Source organism: Larus michahellis, chromosome 25, assembly GCF_964199755.1.
Source record: "Larus michahellis chromosome 25, bLarMic1.1, whole genome shotgun sequence".
Taxonomy (NCBI): Eukaryota; Metazoa; Chordata; class Aves; order Charadriiformes; family Laridae; genus Larus; species Larus michahellis.
Genome location: NC_133920.1, coordinates 2964505 through 2977961, shown reverse-complemented (window position 1 = coordinate 2977961; position 13457 = coordinate 2964505). Strand labels below are relative to the sequence as shown.

At 49.5% G+C, this 13457-nt stretch overlaps 1 pseudogene; it reads right to left on the bottom strand.

Moving 5' to 3' along the window:
* Positions 1 to 368: 368 nt before the first annotated feature.
* On the bottom strand, positions 369 to 11727 carry LOC141734802 (kelch-like protein 10; annotated as a pseudogene).
* Positions 11728 to 13457: the final 1730 nt, after the last annotated feature.

Below are 13457 nucleotides of genomic sequence, written 5' to 3'. Positions count from 1 at the left end.
CACCAATGCATGCAGCACGGGCAACAAACGGGAGGAGCTGGCAGCCACCGTGCTGCTGGAAAGCTGACACCTAGTTGCCATTCCTGAAACCTGGTGGGACGAATCCCATGACTGGAGTGTGACTGTCCATGGCCAGCAACAGGGGAGGAAGAGGGGGCAGAGGGGCTGCCCTCTGGGTCAAGAAACGGGTAGAGTGTGAAGAGCTGTCTCTGAAGAATAGCCAAGAGCAGGTTGAAAGCTTACGGGTAAGAATTAGAGAGCCAGGCAACAAAGGGAGCCTTGGGGTTGGTGTCTACTCCAGGCTGCCCGATCAAGGGGAGCCTATTGACGAAGCCTTCTTGCTCCAGCTACAGCAGCAGGCATCATGCTCACAGGTTCTCGTCCTGCCGGGGGACTTCCGCCACCCCGACAGCTGCTGGAAAAGCAGCACGGCAAGCTGTAGGCAATCCAGGAGACTCCCAGAGCCGAGTGCCTTGAAGATAACTTCTTAAGCCAGGTCACAGACAGCCCCACCAGAGGAGCGGCCATACTGGACCTGAAGGGCACCAACGCAAATGAGCTAATGGGTGACATCCATGGGATGATGTGAGGCAGCCTGGGCTGCGGTAGTCGGGCGCTGGTGGAGTTCACAGTCCTGAGGGGTGTGGGCGTCAGGGGGAAGAATAAAGTCAGGACCCTGAATCTCACGAAAGCAAACTTCCAGCTCTTCAAAGAGCTGGTCAATAGGACCTTCCGGGACACTGATGAAAATCTAGTTCCTATGAAACTGATAGAAATGGCACCTGCAGATTTGCATGAGGGACGTGTAAGTACAGGGAACATGGACTACAAATTCACACCACTGCGCACGTATGAGTTCAAAAGTTTTAAGCCAAGTCTTAACTGTCAGTAACGCTGAGTTTATTTAGAGAAAAAAAATCCCTTCTGTCCACACTTCCACCCTTCCTTGCCCAGCAAGACTACCACGTGCTGCCTCCTGCTCTGCAGGTCATGGGCAACCCATTTCAGAACGGCCTCGAACACGGCCTCTTCTTTCACAGGGAGCTCATCCTTCTCCAGCAGGCGTTCCAGCTCATTGAAGGAGAGTGCCAGAAACTCTGTGGACACCTTGGTCACCTCCTCGAAGTGATGCAGGATGAACTCATGGGCTGCTTCTCGCAGGTCAGCACAGTAGTAGTAGCCGGTGAATCTCCACATGCCAATGCAATTTTCCAAGCACAGCTGGGATTTTAAGAACTCACAGCACAGTCTGACGATGTCCAGGACATTGAACTGGTCTGCCGCGATTAGCAAACTTTCAACGTTGTCATCCGTGACCGGCACTGTCCCGGTGTAAGCGTATTCCATAAGGAGCCTCATCATTTGTGAGGAAGTGCCTCACACACACAGCAGCCTTGCTGTGTGACACCCTGACCCCATTATCCCCTGTGCCTCCTTCCCCGGGCACCAATTTGGGCACTAGCAGTAGCCATGCTGGGAGGCTGTGGAGTTTTATGAAGGAATGTTTTACTAGCCGCTTGTTTTAAGAAGGAGCCACAGGGCGAGCGGGCACCTTGCTTCAACGAGAAGAGCAGAGAATAACGGTGTGTGGGGAAGGAAAGCCTCCCGCCTGGCAGCAGACCAGCCAGGCTGGCCACGCTCCCAGCCCTGCACCGTATCTGGGGCTTCGCCAGACACCACTTCCAGCGCTGCTGTTCCATCTGAGCTTGTGGATGAATTTTGGTGTCCAGGGAGGTACCAGGACTAGGGGTAACTGCTGGAGGAGAGTTGGAGTGCCGAGGGAAGCGCTGGAGATACGCGAAGGCACAGTGTGGCACAGAGCAGGAAATACTGTTTGGCCCCATCCCCTCCTCCTTCAAGCACTCACCTGAAGTACGGACTGCAGCTAGAGAGGATCATCTTGTGAGCAATGAATTCAATGCCGTCCACGCTGATGATCCCATCACCCAGCTTCCCTTCTGGGCAAAGCCCGTGGAAGGCGGTGCAAGCCACAGCACTCATCTTCCTCTCCCTGGGTGAGGAGGAGTATGCGGTGCGAGCCAAGCTGTCGCCCACCTCGACGCCTGAGGCACTGGGAGATGCTTCTCTCTGGGGTGCCTACAGCACTTTGTCCTTGCCCTCCCTCCAACATCAGAGTGGAACCCCTGCCTGTCCGGTGGCTCTGGAACGTGCCCCATAATGACATCACAGGTGTGGGGGGGACCAGGACGGGCCGTGAGCCCCTCCACAGCCCCTCTGTGGGGCCGAGGTCTGGGTCCCCGTGGTCCATGTTGCCGTGGGGCGGAGCCATGGGGTCCCTGGACTCTGTGGACTTCCACACAGGAGAGGAAATAAAAGATGGACACAGCACTAGGCACCATCTATAAAAGACTCCAAGCTTTTAAAAGAAAGCAAAGAAGGGAAAAGAGACATTTGGGAAACAGGAAAACAGACAGAGAAAGCAAGCTTTCGAAACAAGTAGCAGCGTCTACTGCTCATTGTAACACTTTATTGCCATGACCATCTACCCTAGCTAGAAAAGAAAAATTCTTGCCAGCCTCGCGTTGGAAGCTTGGTACCTGAGAAACACTTGTGTTTAACAGAAGCTCTCTCAAGAGCTAGCGGTTTGACGCAGCAACACTACCAGGGTCAAGGCCCACATCTCCTCAGAGCACAAGTCAGTTTTGCAAAGCCAGCCAGAAAGCTGAATGGAACCTAAAAGTGCAAACCGCCTCTTTCCACTAATGCCAGTAAAAACGCCACGAATACAGCAGTATTGGAAGTTTTGTTGGAAATGCAGGAACTGCAACAAAATCCTAATCGTCTTCCCATTGAGTAGTTGCGTTTTCAATCCCATACAATAAGAAAAAATGCAAGGCCATTGGCAGTCTCCATAAAAGACACAATTCTAGCAGATAGGACCACATAGGAAGACATGTAGAGCTCAATACAACTTGGGGGGGTTCCCATGGGTCCTTTGGGATTCCCTATGAGGGATATTGAGGGTTTTTTGGGTCCTGTGGGTGGGATCTATATAGTCATAGAAAGGTTTGGTTTAGAAGCAACCCTGAAGATCAACTAGTTAAAACCCCCTGCCCTAGGCAGGGACATCTCCCACTTGAGGCTACCCCGTTTTCAGAGGTTACCCCAGGGAATCCGTTACCCCTTGTCCTATCATTACACTCCCTGATGAAGACAGCCTCCCCATCCTTCCTGTAGGCCCCCTTTATGGACTGGAAGACTGCTATAAGGTCTCCTCTGGGATTCTCTTCTCCAGGCTGAACAACGCCAACTCTCTCAGCCTGTCTGAATTACTTTTTCTATTAAATTTGTTTCTCTTTCAGCCCTCCTGTTTCCGTGTTTTTTTCCCCATTCCCTTTCCCAGCTGGGGTGGGGACATCGGATGATGGACTCCTTGTCTAAACGACAAGAAACTGGGGGATGTGCGGAGGTGGCCTGCTCCAACATCTGCTCCGGCAGGCTCGCCTAGAGCAGGTTGCCCAGGACCACGTCCTGCTGAGGCTCGGCTCTCTCGTAGGAGCTGCGCCATGCGGTCAGAGCCAGGGCAAGACGTAGGCAGGGCTCGGTGGCCAGCAAGGGCTAAAAGTCCTTACGCAGCCACCGTCCCCTGCGGCTTGCTGTCCCCTGCGGCCAGCCGTCCTCCTGGCACGCTGCTTGTGGGGCAGTTTCCTCAGCCCCCGCCAGCTCATGGCAATGCGAGGGATTCCCTTCCACACTGGGCATTATAAATGCCTCAGCTCACCCAAAAAGCTTTGGAAGCGGCTCCAAGAGGAGCCAGAGTGCTGAGGCTCTCGTGCATCCCAGTGGGATAGAGGGGATGCCCGCAGCGTGATGGAGGAGGAAGGGGGAGCCCTCTCCCCCTGGGAGGGAACGATTTTGCTCACAGGCTGGTGTGGCTGAAGCCTGGCCGGCAGCTCAGCGCCACACAGCCGCTCCCTCGCTCCTGCGCAGTGGGGTGCAGGGGGAGCATCGGAAGGGGGAAAGGGACAAAACTGGTGGGTTAGAAACAAGGCGAGTGGAAAAGAGAGCCCAAGGAATACAAGGGATGCAAAAGAAAGCACTTGCTGATCAGCGAGCCAGCGATGCCCAGCCAGGCCCTGAGCAAGGGCAGCCCCCGCCAACATTCACCCCACACACACAGTTTCATTGCTGAGCACGCTGTGGTAGGGTGTGGGATATGCCTTTGGGCGGTTGGCATCAGATGTCCCCTCTCTGTCCCCTCCCAGCCTCTTGGGCACCACCAGCACGCTCGCTGGCTTGCAGTCTGAGGAGCAGAAAAGCCCTCGGTGCCGCGCAAGCACTGCAAGAACTAGCGCACCCCGGGGCTCTCTGGGCTCTTTTCAGCACAGCTGCAAAACAGAGCCCCGCACGAGCTGCTGGGAAGAATTCTCATCGTTAAGCTCGAGAGACGCTCAAGGTTCAGGACTTGTTTGGCACCCTTTTAGAACCCTCCTGGCCTTCACTGGCCTATGGCAGCGCTTGAGGCTGCTCTCGGTTCTGCCAGTCCCCCTCGGGCAGGAGGGTCCCAGCCAGGTCAGCCTCCAGACATGCCAGGCCCCGCAGACCTGGGCAAAAGGCCCCAGCAGAGAAGAGCTTCCCTTGGGGCGAGAGGATCTGCTGGGCTCAGCTGGCAGAGGAGGAGCTCAGGCAACACTTCAGCAAACTGGAGATCATAAAATCATAGAATCATACAATCTTCATGGTTGGAAAGGGCCCTTGAGATCATCCAGTCCAACCATACACACACCAAAAAAAACCCCAAAAAACCAACCTACAATCTCTGCCACAAGAGCATGCCCTGAAGTGCCAAATGTAGACATTTCTTAAATACCTCGAGGGATGGGGACTCAACCACCTCCCTGGGCAGGCTGTTCCAGTGCCTGACCACTCTTTCAGTAAAGTCATTCTTCCTAATATCTAATCTAAACCTCCCCTGCCGCAGCTTCGGACCATTTCCTCTGGTCCTGTCGTTATTCACCTGGGAGAAGAGGCCAACACCCACCTCCCTACACCCTCCTTTCAGGGAGTTGTAGAGGGCAATGAGGTCTCCCCTCAGCCTCCTCTTCTCCAAGCTAAACATGCCCAGCTCCCTCAGCCTCTCCTCATATGCCCTGGTCTCCAGACCCCTCACCAGCCTGGTAGCTCTCCTCTGGACACGCTCCAGCACCTCAATGTCCCTCTTGTACAGAGGGGCCCAGAACTGAACACAGCACTCGAGGTGAGGCCTCACCAGTGCCCAGTACAGAGGCACCATCACTTCCCTACTCCTGCTGGCCACGCTGTTCCTGATACAAGCCAGAATGCTGTTGGCCCTCTTGGCCCCCTGGGCACACTGCTGGCTCATGTTAAGCTGGCCGTCCACCAGCCGCCACAGGTCCTTTTCTGCCGAGCAGCTTTCCAGCCACTCTGCCCCAAGCCTGTAGTGCTGCTTGGGGTTGTTGTGACCGAAATGCAGGACCTGGCACTTGGCCTTATTAAACCTCATACAGTTGGCCTTGGCCCATGGATCCAGCCTGTCCAGGTCCCTCTGGAGAGCCTTCCTACCCTCCAGCAGATCAACACTCCCACCTAGCTTGGTGTCATCTGCAAACTTACTGAGGGTGCACTCAATCCCCTCATTCAGATCATTGATAAAGATATTAAACAAAACCGGCCCCAAAACTGAGCCCTGAGGGACACCACTGGTGACCGGCCGCCAAGAGGATTTCACCCCATTAATCACAACTCTCTGGGCACGGCCATCCAGCCAGGTTTTCACCCAGTGAAGAGTACACTTGTCTATGCCATGATTCACCAGCTTCTCCAGGAGAATGTTGTGGGGGACGGTGTCAAAGGCCTTGCCAAAGTCCAGACAGACAACGTCCACCGCCTTCCCCGCAGCCAGAAGGCAGGTCACATGGTCATAGAAAGAGATCAGGTTTGTTAAGCAGGACCTCCCTTTCCTAAACCCCTGCTGGCTGGCCCCGATCCCTTGGCTACCCTGCACTTGCTGTGAGACCTCACTCAAGATGATCCTCTCCATGATCTTTCCTGGTACCGAGGTCAGGCTGACAGGCCTGTAGTTCCCCGGATCCTCCTTCCGACCCTTCTTGTAGATGAGCGTCACATTAGCCACCCTCCAGTCATCTGGCACCTCCCCTGTTGACCAAGACTGTTGATAAATGATGGAGAGAGGCTTGGTGAGCTCTCCCGCCAGCTCCCTGAGTACTCTTGGGTGAATCCCATCTGGCCCCATAGACTTATGTGCATCTAGGTGCAGAAGCAGATCACTGACTACTTCCTCCTGGGTTATGGTTGGGTTGTTCTGCTCTCCGTCCTTATCCTCCAGCTCAGGAGGCTGAGCACCCTGGGGATAGCTGGTCTGACTATTGAAGACAGAGGCAAAGAAGGCATTAAGTATCTCAGCCTTCTCCTCATCCTTGGTTGCAACTTCCCACCCCGCATCCAGTAAGGGATGGAGATTCTGCCTGGCTCTCTTTTTGTTGATGTATTTATAAAAACTTTTTCTGTTGTCCTGTCTTCGTCGTCCTCTTCATCCTCTTTGTCATTGAGGTTTATAATCAGGGGAGGGTGAATTGGTAATAAAATATTCTTTTGATTTCTGAGTGATTCTTGATGATGGGCTGGATGCATCATCCGTTCTTGTACACCCTGTTGCAATGGGGCCTCTGCAGATAAGAACAGTATATTTATTTTATTAGGAGGGAACAGGAATATCATGTCCAAGTTCAGACCAGCAGGTATAGTTTTTAAATCATTATCATGTTGAAGCAATCATTAAATAGACAGATTGCGCCTTTTAGGAAAAATCTTCTGTGAAGGCTGACAAAAGAGCATCCACCAGTTACAGAGAGGAGGAAAAATGATGGGTACTCGCTCCTTTGAATGGACAGATGAGGCACTGCTGAATAAAGCCTTTTGGAAAGAGGATCATTTTGATCATTCTACACTATTTGAAAAAAGCTGTCTGTCTCTTCCACGTGGTGGATAGATTAATCTGGGGCAGAAACCTTCTTTTTTCCAAGCCCTTTTAAGATATTTACAACACAGGGAAACGTGATTAGTAATAGCTGGGCTGAAGTAAGTAGGCGAGTATAAGACCCCACCTGCGAAACTATTTTAAACATGCTGAATAATAGGCAGGCCTCTGTCACTCCTCATGGCATCAATTTTGAAGAAGTTAGCAATGCTAAGCACAGGATTACCTTTTTTTAGCTTGTAGATATTTTTTTTCTATCAATTTTCTGCATCACAACTCTCTTTACTAAGTACAAAATGTAGATTTTGAGAAAGAATACGAAGTTCATTAAAGTAATTTACACTGAAGTTCAAAGAAAATCAGAAAAAAATTTTCCTTAGGAATTTATACCTACCCATAACATTTGCAACAAAACTATTTCAGTATGGGGGTGGCATTTTCTGAGAGCCAGGAAACACAATGGACTGAAAATAAAAATGATGAAAAATGGTGAGTCTATTTGTATTGTTCGAGCTGACCAATTTGCAGCTATAGATACAATCAGGGTTCTGTGCATTATATTAAAAATATCAGAGTTGGGTATGTTTTTAAAGAAATTAGATGAAGCATGGGCATTGTCTTTTATTCCAGTTGCTGTTATTCTTGTGCATCTCTTGCTTGCCTACGAGGAGCATGTGTATCATAGTAAACCCATTTTAACAACACGCCGGCAGAACAGATTTGTTGTATCACATGCCAGAGAAGGCACTTTAACTTGATAGAGCCTTTTTTCAGTGTCCAAAATAGGGTGTTATTAGTTCCTGTCAGTGTAAGCCAAATCAAACTTAGATTAGCTGAACAAGATTTCTAACTATTAAAATGAATAAATGCACTTCTAATATTTACAATATTATTGTGGAGCACGCGGACTTTGAATTTATACATACTGCAGTATAAAGAAAAAGGCTTGGGTCCATTTTCTGGTTGGACGTTGCCCTTCTACAGCACGCCCTTGTCCACAGTGCCTCTTGGACATAGTCTCTGACTCACACCAGACCCAAAAGCGTGGTGCTTGGTGTGTACGACAGCACAAAGTACCAGGCGCCGATGCTCTGGGGGTGGGAACTGCACTACAAGCAGTATGGGCACTCACAGGAAGGGCACTCAAGCTCTTGCCTTGGTCCTCTGTGATTAGTTCGGCTCAACATGCCCAGATACGACAGGCTACCTTATCCTGGGGGAATTTCAGGAACGCAAGGTGTTTGCTTCTGACTAGTGGTCTTTCTGGGCTTCTCTTACAACATCTGTCTACAGCTCTGGAGATAAGGCCCAGGAACAACTCTGGTTTAGTCCACTTGTTCATGCGTCTATGACAAGTCATGCTGACTTGCTCTCACTCTGGCTTCCGCCCGATTTCTGACATGTGTCTTGGTTCCCTGCCCTGGACTCTTACCCTGTCCCAGGTCGGACTCTTGGTAAACAAGAGCTCCTCTTAGAAAGGACTGAGGAAAAAAAACCAATTTATAACATGGTGGTTTTTTCCATAAATACTCTGATTTTCAGATATCGTACTGCCTTGTACGCTGTTACTCTACTTAATAGCTTGCATCCAATGTTCTAGCCTGAAAACTGTATTCAAAACGATGAACTGGAAATACACCTGCACACACAGCACTGTAATCCGATGTTTCCTATACAAGGGGGGGTCTCATCCACCTAACATGTTGTGCTCTATCAACAATATCTGTTGATAGAGCCCTACCAACCTCCTCTCCGCTCCACACACGCTACTTTTCATTTCTCTGAAATGGTTACCTGCCTGCTCACCACTTTTGACTACTGGAGAGATGTAATCTAGCAAATACCCAGGTAAAGCACCGCTTTTGCTCTGCGGATCTTAGCAACATAAATTGCCATTTGTGACTTTATCTTTCATGTCACTGATAGTAAAGATGATCTGTAACATGAACGCTAAAAAAAATTCATATGGCAACCCTATTCAAATGCCAGTACAGTTCCTTTCTTTGCCTTCAACTTGCTGGGATAGCAGATCATACCTGGTGGATTTGCCATGCTACATTTCTTGACCTTGATGCATACGAGGTAAGCGTGGGCTGTAAGCATCAGAAGGACATTTTCCTGTATTTACTTACTCTCATGAACAACTTGTTGAGAAAGTATTTTTACTCACTGTTACTAGGTGGCAAAAAAAGTCCATTAATATAACAAGGATTGCTATGATGGAAGGCACAACTGATCCTCACGCAGCCTAAAGGTTGTCTCTCCCAGAAACAGGAGATGTTGCTATACTTTTACTGCAGGAGAAAACAGTTTTCAGATATTGCAAGTACAACAATAAAAACAGACTAAATGGTGACATGGACAGGGGGATTGAGTGCACCCTCAGCCAATTGGTCGATGACACCAAGCTGTGTGGCACGGTTAACATGCTGGAGGGAAGGGACGCCATCTAGAGGGAGCTAGACAGGCTGGAGAGGTGGGCCCGTGCAAACCTCATGAAGTTCAACCAGGCCAAGTGCAAGGTCCTGCACCTGGGTCACAGTCATCCCAAGCACAAATCCAGACTGGGTGGAGAATGGCTGAAGAGCAGCTCTGAGGAGAAGGACTTGGGGATGCTGGTGGACAAGAAGCTCAATATGAGCCAGCAATGTGAGCTCGCAGCCCAGAAAGCCAACTGCATCCTGGGCGGCATCAAAAGAAAAGTGTCCAGCAGGTTGAAGGAGGTAATTCTTCCCCTCTACTCCACTCTGCTGAGGCCCCATCTGGAGTACTGCGTCCAACTTTGGAGTCCTCAGTACAGGAAGGACAAGGACCTGTTGGAACGGGTCCAGCGGAGGGCCACCAAAATGATAAGGGGGCTGGAGCACCTCTGCTGTGAGGACAGGCTGAGAGAGTTGGGGGGGTTCAGCCTGGAGAAGAGAAGGCTCTGGGAAGACCTTATAGCAGACTTCCAGTACCTGAAGGGGCTCCAGGAGAGATGGGGAGGGATTCTTTATGAGGGAGTGTAGCAATAGGACGAGGGGTAATGATTTTAAACTGAAAGAGGGGAAATTTAGATTAGATATTTGGAAGAAATTCCTTACTCTGAGGGCAGTGAGACACCGGCCCAGGTTGCCCAGAGAATCTGTGGCTGCCCCATCCCTGGAGGTGTTCAAAGCCAGGTTGGACGGGGCTTGGAGCAGCCTGGGCTGGTGGGAGGTGTCCCTGCCCAGGGCAGGGGGATTGGAACTGGATGATCTTTAAGGTCCCTTCCAGTCCAAACCATTCTATGATCCTATGATTAATACATGGTGTACTGCTGTGAACACAGCCAAGAGGTTTCTTCACAGTGACAGAATCTGCACCTGGAACTCCCCTGAGGAAAATGACCTTGTGGGTTAGTCACACTAGATTCCCATGCCCTAGTGGTTGCCTTAAATGAGAATTGCCTCTTTTAAAACTTTTCGGTTTTAATTAATGGGGGAGATGATTCAGTAGTCCAGGTATAACAGTACAGCAACAAATATAAACTGGGGTTTATATCCTGGATATGAAAGACATCCCGGCTGAGAGCTGTAAATGCCAGTTTGCCGGTTATTTCTTAATGAGTTTTGGAGTAATGTTTTAGAGGAAAACAAAGTCACACTTGAAAATATTTGAATAGTTGAAGGCAAGTTTCACCCAGTTCCAGACATTATCAGACGGGTCGAGGAGCAGCATCTGAAAAACACGCTGCTTTTGGGCCATAGTCAGTATGACTGGGCCATCCTCTGAGACATGGTGGGGTCTGGAGCCAAAGCCCATCGCCCAGGCATTAACACCTAAATCCCTAGTGCTGAGATGGAGGCAATAACAAAGAGCCCTACACTCACCCCTGGATCTTCACCAGGTGGAATATAAATATTTCTTTGAAGAATAAACCCATTTTGAAGGGCTCTGTTTTAGATAACTGATTTTGCAGAAAGTCAGGTAGTCGCTGTAAGCAGAAATTACAAACATGGTCTATTTATTCAGAATCAATATAATGTCAGTTGAATAAGAAAGTCATGAGTGATCTTTATGCATGGTTTTTAACTTGTGTGTTCCTTAATATCTGAGCCCAGTTCATGGGAGAAATTTTCCATAGTTTAGATGACCGTTAGCTCTTCTCACTGCTTCCAAAAATCAGGTATTTGACCTACAGATGCTGCCATAACCAGGCAGCATGACATACCAACTTCTAACTTTACATAATAAACCTCCCTTTCAATACGGATATATCAAGTACATCAAGGATACAAATCACTCTAAAATCTACAGCACTTAGCTTTGCGTCGGGGGGATAAAAATGGAAATAGTGGTCATTCCCAGTTGCAGCCATTTTCAGCTCTTGTGCCTCACCTCTTGCTTCCAACCTCCACTCGCTTAATACCAACAGAACATACATTAAAATGTTAAAGCTATCAACATTGAGGCAAATTGTATTCTTATCCAGTAGTTTTCTTTCAAAAAGTACACCTTCAGAACCTTAGCTCTGCTTCTTTTTTCAAACAAAACTCCAACTGGCAGTGAAATACACTCAAACGAAGGAGGTGGTACCTGCTCCGGGCTTGTTGAACCGACGAGGGCAGTTGCCAGCCACTATAGGTTCCATGGTTGCCAGCCGCTCCTCCAGCTTGTGAGATCAGCGACATGGTGTTTTGGGACCTGTCTGGCTTGAATATCTTCCTTTGTCTCCATCGCTTCAGAATGTAGTACGGAAATTCTGACCCTTTCAAAGAATCTCCCATTCTGCCGCTTCCTTGATGTAAAATGGAAAAAACCAAATGGCGGGGCTTAGATAGTACCCAGCTTCTTTCCATGGGAACTGTGGTCTTTGATAACACAAAGACAGGCCTTGTTCTTTGACTGTTTTTTAACCAAAATCCTTGTGCCCAGTGTGTTTCTTACTGTACCTCTGTCTTTGGATGGAGAAACGTGCTGCTTCCTGTTAGTACACTGTTAGCTGTTAACTGCTCACATGGGTCACCCTCGTTACACGGGTTTCCTTGCTTTTTCTTGCTTCCATGATGTCCACTGCCACAGCTCAAGCAGAAAGAACAGTCTACACTTGTGTCCCTAATTAACACCTCCCTTCTCATTCAGGTCCCAGGCTGCCCTGAACAAAAATAGGGGGGAAATTAAGTTTCAGTCCTGGAAAACAGTCAAGCATACTGTTATCCCCGGGACATGGGGTCGCGGGTACAACACTGAGTGACATCAGTGACTTGGAGATGAACACTTCGGAGCACTGATAGACCAAAACCTGGGAACTTAGGAGTAAAGCAGAAAAGGAAGCACAGAAAGGAAAAGGAGACGCAACCTTAAAATAGAAGGATGCCATCCCTCAAAGAGTACTAAGGGTACAGATGAAGCCAAAGAGAAGGGAGGCAGATACAAGGCAGAATTCAAGAGAGAGGACTAGAAGGTCATGTGACTGGTGGTTCCTTGGGGAAAAAAAAGAACAAAACCCACAACCACGGGACTGGATGGACTAATCACCTGTACTGTACGCCATGGCTCTGCCAGTGGGAAGGGTGGCAGACGTGTACATGAAAAGCAGGTGCCAGCGACTCCATGGGCACAAACAGTACAAGGCTGGCTCAGCGGTGGTGACACCCAAGCTGGGGAAGAAGTATGAAGGCATTGAAATGACTCGAAGTCTTCTCGTCTCACTAGGAGCCTATCAGCTTGCTTGTAACTCGAGTATCAGCGGATGGCCCGAAGACTAACTGCAAAGGAAAATACCGCATGCCTGACTACTTGGACTTTGGCACTCGAATAAAGTGATTTCGACAGGGATGACTTCAACTAAGTGCAGAATGAAACTGCTAACTGGGATCAAGGTGGGGAGCACTGGCAAGAGCTGTGAACAGACAAACGATGTGAAAAGGCTCCCACAGTTGCGTAAGCCCAACAACTGACTGGGGCACACAGGGGAGGGAAAGCTCAGGAAAGCGTGGGTAACGACTGCCAGTGGGCACGAGCAGCCAGAGTAGGAAAGTGCTAACACTGCCAAGAGCTATGCAAACAAGGGCTCTTTGTAGCTGTACAGCTGTGCCTAAATGAGGTAGATATGGTCAGGAAGAATGAATTCTGTATTTGGTTTGCGTGGCAAGGTTTTGGTAGTGTGGGGGCTACAGGAGTGGCTTCTGTGAGAAGCTGCTTAAGCTTCCCCCATGTCTGATAGAGCTCCAGGACGGACCCACTGCTGGCCAAGGCTGAGCCCATCAGCAACAGTGGTAGTGCCGCTGTGACATTATATTTAAGAAGGGGAAAAAACTGTTAGGCCACAGCAGCTGGAGAGAAGATTGAGAAAACGTGAGAGAAGCAGCCCTGCAGACAGTAAGGGACCCCACGCTGGAGCAGGGGAAGGCTGTGAGGATGAAGGAGTGGCAGAGACAAGGTGTGACGAACTGCACTTTAGTGCATCAGGCTGGTTTACCCCTGCAGAGCTGCAACTGTCTGTAAGCAAGTTTGT